The 8,515-nt window shown below is 45.7% G+C and overlaps 1 long non-coding RNA gene across 1 annotated transcript in view; it reads left to right on the top strand.

The window, feature by feature from the left end:
• Positions 1-299: 299 nt before the first annotated feature.
• The window catches only part of LOC108544376 (uncharacterized), a 10,846-nt gene continuing 2,630 nt past the window's right edge, over positions 300-8,515 (top strand). Inside the window, exons 1-3 of the long non-coding RNA XR_001889819.1 lie at positions 300-388; positions 502-633; positions 1,699-1,773. This is a non-coding gene — a long non-coding RNA (uncharacterized LOC108544376). The remainder of the gene's footprint in view (positions 389-501; positions 634-1,698; positions 1,774-8,515) is intronic.

Here is an 8,515-nt window from a genome sequence, read left to right on the forward strand (position 1 = left end):
TTTTTTTTTTTTTTTTTTTGAGACGGAGTCTCGCTCTGTCGCCCAGGCTGGAGTGCAGTGGCCGGATCTCAGCTCACTGCAAGCTCTGCCTCCCGGGTTTATGCCATTCTCCTGCCTCAGCCTCCTGAGTAGCTAGGACTACAGGCGCCCGCCACCTCGCCCGGCTAGTTTTTTTTTTTGTATTTTTTAGTAGAGACGGGGTTTCACCATGTTAGCCAGTATGGTCTCGATCTCCTGACCTCGTGATCCGCCCGTCTCGGCCTCCCAAAGTGCTGGGATTACAGGCTTGAGCCACCGCGCCCGGCCCCAGAGTGTTACTTTCTATATAGGAAAATGAATGCAGAGAATGGACAGCAGAGGGAGCCCTTGATGAGTTTTGACCGTCAAGGTAAGAAGATGGAGAGAGTGACACTTTCCCTGGTGCTCTCGGACCATGAGCTTATTTCTCCCCACTCTGTCTTTACTTCTTTACAATAACAGTTGTATATTATTTCCTAACAGAAGTGGCTATGATGTGCTAGCAATTGTGCCTGTCCTCACAATGCTCTGTGAGCTTGCTGCTTTATTCCTTCCTCTTTACAAGATGAAGAAAGTAAGGCTCAGAGAACTGCCCCAGGTTGAATTACACAACTGGTACGTAATTGAGTCAGGATTCCAATTCTTAGGGCTCTGGGATTTTAAGTGAATCCTCATGCCAAAGTCACTGTTCTGTGCCCTCACATCTATGGTCCTTTTTCCCCCTCTGCAAATGCAAAGGGGGTTAGAAAGATACCCTCAGAGTAACATAGTAGGTTCATTTTAGCAGGGACATTTCAGAAACACAATGCATTAACTCAAGGGAGGCACCCCACACCCAGCAGGCTTGTGGGGAAAGAAATGTGGAGGCTGTGGCAATGGCAGTGTCCAGGATGTGGATATGGGAGCTTTAAAATCCTCCCATAATTTCCATTTACCACCACCCCCACCTGGTCTCTTATAAAAAATTGATATTATCTGAATCTTATGTCAAAAGCTTGCAAATACAGCTTCAAAACCCTTCCTGGCTGCCACCTCCCAACCTTCCCTAAGCTCCACTGTGTCTGGCCTTTCCTGGCAGCACTCAGCCTCCCTCTAGTGAGTGATGGTGGGCTGGGCCAGGCTGTGTGTGCTTGGAGACCCTCAAAACGAAGGAGCTCCAATTCCACATCCATAGTTGCCACAAAATAAAGGCTCCTGTCTTCTCTCCTTCTTTTTCTGGGACCCCCACTGCGTAGCTCGGCATGGGACCAAGTCTTCAGGGGTGCTCAGTAAAGGCTTGGTGACAAGCTGATTGATGAATTCCCGCCTTGCCTGCCCTCTCGCCCACTCCTGCAGGCTCTGGCCCTGGTCCACTGTCTGGCTGCCTGAGGGGTCTGCTTTTCTTTGTTGAGTCAGCACCAATGAGTCAGGGCCAAAATCAGCTGCGGGGAGTGGGGAGTACTGCAGGAAATTGTGGGGATGGAGTAAGAATTTAGTGGCCCTAAAGGAAGGTATAGCCAGGAGCATCTGAAGGGATGGCACTGTGGGAGGTGGTCAGAGGAGGATCCTCTCTGACCTGCTGATGTTGTTGACAATTGGCTCTTGATGGACCACTTTCCTGTAGTAAAACACAAGAGCTTACTCAAGTCATTGCCTAGGGCCCTAAAAAGGAACCCCAGTCTTGTCTCTTTTGTGCTTCAGCTCTACTCTTCTAGAGATGCCAAAATGGAACCAAATCTCCATGAACTCTGCTAATGGAAGACAAGGAAAAGGCAGGTAAGTGAGATTCTCAGATACATCCCAACAGCAGTTCAACCCTGTCCTTTTGCTGGAGCTGCTGAGTTTTCATCCTCAGTGGCTGATGGCGTCGACTTCCCTCCTTCTGTATTTGCTCATGCACAGGTTGTACACACTAGTAGTGTGGACAGGGGGAGAGTTGGATATTGCTGGAAGGTAGGTAAAGATGGGCTCATGATGTGTCTCTATACTCAGATTTGAAGGTCCCAGGGAAGTTTGTTCATTTTGTCATACTAAGCCTGACAACAGGTGCCCCTCAGCCCCTTAAGACAGGAGCAAGGAACAATAATGGTTCCAGGAAGGGAAGTCCTACACCTTTTATAGAACAGCATTGGTGGAACACACCCAGACTTCCCATATCCTGTGCCCAGGAAGACCATGCAACAAAGACCATGCAACAAACAGACCCTCATGCATCCTTCCTTATTACTGCCATTCTTTTGGTAGACAGAAGCCCAAAATATTTTCAAGGGGACATTCTCATTCTCCATGGCCCTCTCTCGATGATCTGTCTCTTGGGAATGAAAGAAGCTCAAAGAGTCCAACTTAGCCGGGCACAGTAGCTCATACCTGTAGTCCCAGCTACTTGAGAGGCTGAGGAAGGAGTTGTCTTCACCCCTCAAGAGGAGGGCAGTGGTGAAAACAAGTCTTGGTTTAAAAATTGAAGACTAGGCCGGGCGCGGTGGCTCAACCCTGTAATCCCAGCACTTTGGGAGGCCGAGATGGGCGGATCACGAGGTCAGGAGATCGAGACCATCCTGGCTAACACGGTGAAACCCCGTCTCTACTAAAACTACAAAAAACTAGCCAGGCGAGGTGGCGGCGCCTGTAGTCCCAGCTACTCGGGAGGCTGAGGCAGGAGAATGGCGTGAACCCGGGAGGTGGAGCTTGCAGTGAGCTGAGATCCGGCCACAGCACTCCAGCCTGGGTGACAGAGCGAGACTCCGTCTCAAAAAAAAAAAAAAAAAAAAAAAAATTGAAGACTAGGGCAGTTGTTACCACATGATGACGTCACAGAGTTTTGGTGTATCCCAGACAGATGAGGTCTTAGAGATGACCTGATGCAACATGGAGATTAGGAGGCTGGGCTCTGGTGTCAGGCCATTTGCATTCTATCAATAATTATTCTTAGTATCTGAGTACTCTTGCTACCCACTGGGCAAGTTTCCTAACCTCTTGAGGCCTCTGTTTCCTGATCTATAAAATGAGGCTAATAATAATACCAACCTCATAGGTTGTTATAAGGATAAAATGAGATAATTTTTCTAAAACGCTTAGCCAGACACATGATAAGCAATCAATCTATGTTTGATATTTTTTATCATTATGTTATCCTCTTCACTTCATAGACATTGAAACTAAGGCCCTAAGAGGTAATGTTTCTTAAAGTCACAAAGGCAAACTAATTGTATATGAACATTTCCATTGATTGGAAATAAGGGAACATAAGCCAGGAAGGGCCAGGTTATGTTGCAGTAATAACTCCCAAATGTCCACTTCCTGCCTACATTCCATGTCCACTGTGGGTCCAGTTGTAGGCTCTACTAGGTCCTATTACTGTCCTTTTTTCAGGACCCAGGCAGATGAAGTACATGGCCAGTCCTTTGGAAGTGACTCAGATCACTTCTGCCCACATTTCATGAACAAAGCAAGCCACATGGCATATGGGAGTTCAACAGTGTGGGTAAGCATAATCTTACAGGGAGGTAACCAGATATTGGTGAAGAATAATATAATTCATGACCATCTGCTATCTAAGCAAAGATGATCTTAGTGTGAACTATCCCCTGGCATTAACCAATTGAAACACCTGCCCCAAGATGTCAAAATCCGTATGCGAAACTGGACGACCCTTCCGTAGCATTAACAGGAACATCTATTGATGCCCACTCCTTGAAAAAATATCTCAAAATCCCCAAACCACGGACAAAATAAAACCTTCCACTGACTAACTATTAACCACACTGAGTCATGTGACTCACCCTAGGATGTCCTTCCTTATACCAGAACATCACAGAGGGCTCACCTCCCCTCTCCCCTCTTAAAGTGTTTTCAACCTATCCCATCCTATTTCATTCCCTTTTGCATTTCATTCCATTAATGTCTGCTGATTTGGTGCTAATCACTGGTCTAGTTGGTAGAAACACAAGCGAAGGGGGCACAGATCTTATCCTTAAGGAAGGAGGAAAACTTCCTTCCAGTGGGGGAAGACTAATAGTAAAGTCAATACATAGAATATATTGTAAGTGCTGGTATGGGCGGAAGGCTGTGAAACCACAATGGGGAGTCACTTAATCTAGCATGGGAATGTCAGAAAAGTTTGGCATGGGAAAGCTGAGGTTGCTGGAATTTCATTCTTAGAAAGGTGTGAGAATTATGCAACTAGTCGTCATCATGATGATGTTGGAGACAAACATTTACGTCTTTTTAGAAGCAAGTATTCAGGATTCCTAGTATTTCTTATTTATTAGCAAGCATCTTTTCTGAGTGTTGGGCATTGGCAATGTGCTAGGCAGTTAAATGACACAGTCCATGCCTTTTGGGACTTAAGTAAGCATAGGGTCTCAAAGAATAGGTCTCTCTTGAAGACCGGAATAAGTCTTAAAGAAAAGGTGAATCTCCCAGGGAGCTTGTTCATAATACAGACTTGTGGGGTCTACCCTAGATTTTCTGGATGTGGGACCCAGAAATTGACATTTCAAACAAGTACCTATGATATTTTGATCACACTTGAGGTGAAGGTTACTGCTCAAAAGAGAACCATAATATTGATGCATGTAGAGAGGGCCCAGGGAAAAATGGGGTGAGCATATTGAACAAAGAAATACATTGGAGTAAAAAATATTTGTGTTACCTGTGAGTCAGAGGCCAATGCCCTTTGAACTGTGGTGTAAAGGTTAGAGAACTTGGCATTTCTTTTTCAAGGCTGCTGTTGACTTCAGTTCAGGACCATCTCTTCAAAACTGCTTTCTTGTGCTAACATGTTTCTTTCTTTCTTTTTTTTTAAATTGTGTTGCCTTTTATCTCTTCCAATAAAACAATTTTATGGCAGAATCTGGTACCCACTTTGTGTACAACAGCCAATTAGAGGTAAAGGTGATTAATGAATAAGGACTAATGACATCTCTCTGTTGGCTTACAGCTTACAAAGAACTTAGATTGGTCTCTATCTTTTTTTTTTTTTATCTTAAGAGGGTCTCCTTCTGTTGCTCAGGCTGGAGGGCAGTGGCACAATCATAGCTCACTGCAGCCTCAGACTCCCGAGCTCAAGCAATCCTTCTACTCAGCCTCATGAGTAGCTAGGACTACTGCTGCATACCACCATGCCTGGCTAGTATTTTAAATTTTTGTAGAGATAGGATCTTGCTGTGTTGCCCAGGCTGGTCTTGAACTCTTGGCCTCCAGCAATCCTCCTGCCTTGGTCTCCCAAAATGCTAGGACTATAGTTGTGAGCCACAGCACCCAGCCTGTCTCATTTGATTCACCAATACCATGGAGATAGGTGTTCTTATTAGCTTCATTTTTCAGTTGAGGAAACTGGATTTGGAGAGGATAGGCAACCTGCCCAAGGTCATGTAAGGTGATGATAAACTAGCCATGCTGAGATGTGCTTTGTTGAGAACTGTCTTTGGGACTATTCCATCATCTCTAATAACTCTGAATGAGCAGTTGGCCTCATTTATACCCAGACTGCCTCTGGCAGAGAATTCACTCCTGCAAGAAAGCTCCATGAATCCCACACCTATCACTTGATCCCCACCCTTGGATTCTGGCATCCCTTAACACTGTGGTTGTCCAGGTGAGTGTGAGGGAGAGAAGGCAGAAAAGACCAAACGAAGGGTCAGAAGATGGAGGCCTCCTCTCACTCCCTAAACCCAGCAGACTGTAGCCCACGGGATGAACTTTAGGAAAACCGTAAAGAAGTTTTATGTGGTTTTCAGTCCTCTTCATCTCCTGTCAACTGTCTCCTTCACCTCTGGCCCCTTGCCTAACTTTTAGCTTGGTGTTCTCCTCTCTGTCCCAATGAGACTGTGAACTCTCTCAAAGTGAAAAAATTAGGGAGCTTGTGTGTTACTCAGGGGTATATTTTTGCTTTGAACACAAGGCCAATTTTGGGAGCTGTATAACCCTAAGGAACAGATGATTCGGGGGGAGAGTCTTGGCTGGGAAAGAATCTCTCAGTTGTCTGTCATTAGGGAGTGTCTTAGTCCATTCAGGCTGCCATAACAAAATATCATAAACTAGGTGCTCATAAACAACAGAAATGTATTTCTCACAGCTCTGGAGGCTGGGAAGTTCAAGAACAAGGCAGATTTGATGCCTAATGAGGGCCTGCTTTCTGGCTCATAGATGGTGCCTTCTAGCTATGTTCTCACATGATGGAAATGGTCAGCTAGCAGCTAGCTCTCTAGGGCCTCTTTTTCTCCCTTTTTTTTTTTTTTTTTTTTTTTTTGTTTGGAGATAGAGTCTTGCTCTGTTGCCAGGCTGGAGTGCAATGGCACGACCTTGACTCACTGCAACCTCCGCCTCCTGGGTTCAAGCGATTCTCCTGCCTCAGCCTCCAGAGTAGCTGGGACTATAGGTGCCCGCCACCACGCCCAGCTAATTTTTGTATTTTTAGTAGAGATGGGGTTTCACTATGTTGGCCAGGTTGGTCTCGATCTTTTGACCTCATGATCCGCCCACCTCGGCCTCTCAGAGTGTTGGGATTACAAGCATGAGCCACCACACCTGGCTCTAGGGCCTCTTATAAGGGCACTAACTGCATTAATGATGGCTCCATTCTCATGACCTAATTCCCCTCCCCAAGTCCCTACCTCCAAATACCATCACCTTGCGGTTTAGGATTTCAACACAGAAATTTTGCAGGGCCACAAACATTCTGACCATAGCAGGGAGAATTCCAGAGAACTGTTTTCAGACCTCTGGTGAAAGGAGGAAAAAACCAAAGACCCTAGAGAGTCTCCTTCCTTTTCTTTGTTATGTACTTTCTGTGTTAGTTCTTTGTTGTGGTACCAGCAATAGAAGATGGCTTTGTCTTTAGAAAACTGGGCTAGCATCCCAGCTCCACCAAACACTTGCAGTGACCTTGACAAGTCTCTTTACCCCTGTTAGGCCTAGTTCCCCCATTTGTTGAGTGGATATAGAAAGGCCCACCCTGTCCACCTCTGAGGGTGTCTGTGATACTGAAAGGAGAAGCTGTGCAGAGGGGAATTAGTGCCAGCTGCACAGCATGGAACTAATGGGTGACACTTGTACAGAGTCAGAATGGAGGTGTGCAACCCCTGAGGACAGGTCTTTATGAGTGACAGCTCTGAGTCCAACGGAGGATTTCCACTGATCATCCTGCCATGAACATGAGCAAGGGTCACCAGTGAAGCTGTCATAGCCATCAGAAGCTAATAAGGCAGTAGAGGGGACTGGTTCAGAGGATGGGCTTGAGCCAGATTACCTGGGTCTTCTTGACTCTGGCTCTCCCTAGCTATGTGACTCTGGGAAGACATTTAACTTCTCCAAACCTCAGTTTCCCCATTTGTAAAATGGAGATAATAACAATTTCTATCTCAAGAAATTTCTCTGAAAATTAAATAAGACAAGAATGGAGTGCTTAGCAAAATACTTGGCACAAGAAAGAAGTCCATGAGTGTTAGCTGCTGTTTTTATTACTATATTTTACTACATGAACTAAGCTGAGGTCAGTGCTTTTCTGGTGGTCACAGGGCCTGTACTGGAGGGGCCTGAAAGGCACAGGCTAGGCACTGAGCAAGTGGAAGAATTAATTAAGTTGGTAAACTGATGTAATCAGTGAATAATGCATTGACACTTGTACATACCATAGACAGGCAAATGCACGTCTGCTTGGATTGTTCTGTTTCTGTGTGCTCTCTGAAGTGTAGGGGTAGGGCCAGTCACACAGGACTCCATGTGCTGCGACATCCTGTAAAACAGAATTAGACTCTGTTTTGCCTCACAGTCCTCTCTTGGGTCCCTCAAGGGAAAGAGGACTGACTGTGACTGTAAAGCTTTTCATACTGGCCATGTGGCCACTTCCAGCCCTGACTCATATTCGTCTGTATGTATATTCTCAGCACCAAACCCCTACTCCAATGTGCTCCTCCTCCCCCACCTTAATCTTAAATGAAAATGAAAATGAGGCTGCAGGAAAGCTGCTCTGCTGTTTTATTGAAAACAGGTCTGGTTGGTAACAGCTTGCAGTTACTGGGCTCAAGTGATCCTCCCCTCTCAGCCTCCAGAGTTGCTGGGACTACAGGCGTGCACCACCATACCTGGCTACTTTTAAAATTTTTTTTTGTGGAGAAGTGGTCTCACTATGTTACCATGCTGGTCTTAAACTCCTAGACTCAAGCAATCCTTCTGCCTTGGCCTCCCAAAGGGCCACTACTCCTGGCCCATGCAAATATTCTTGTCCCCAGCCCCCATCTTTCTTTACACAAAAGTTTTGCAGGTTAAATAGATATGGACCTACTTGTTTTACTTAACCATATACCTTGGAGATATTTCCATAGTGTTCCATACAGAGCATGTTCATTCTTGGCTTTTACTAGCTGCATAGAATTGTTTTCCTTTTCTTTCTTTGTTTTGTCCTCCCTTCCTCCCTCCCTCCCTCCCCCTCCCTCCCTCTCTCTCTTTCTTTCTCTTTCTCCTTCCTTCCTTCCTTCCTTCCTTCCTTCCTTCCTTCCTTCCTTCCTTCCTTCCTTCC

The sequence above is a fragment of the Rhinopithecus bieti genome, unplaced genomic scaffold (assembly GCF_001698545.2).
Source record: "Rhinopithecus bieti isolate Rb0 unplaced genomic scaffold, ASM169854v2 scaffold_26676, whole genome shotgun sequence".
Taxonomy (NCBI): Eukaryota; Metazoa; Chordata; class Mammalia; order Primates; family Cercopithecidae; genus Rhinopithecus; species Rhinopithecus bieti.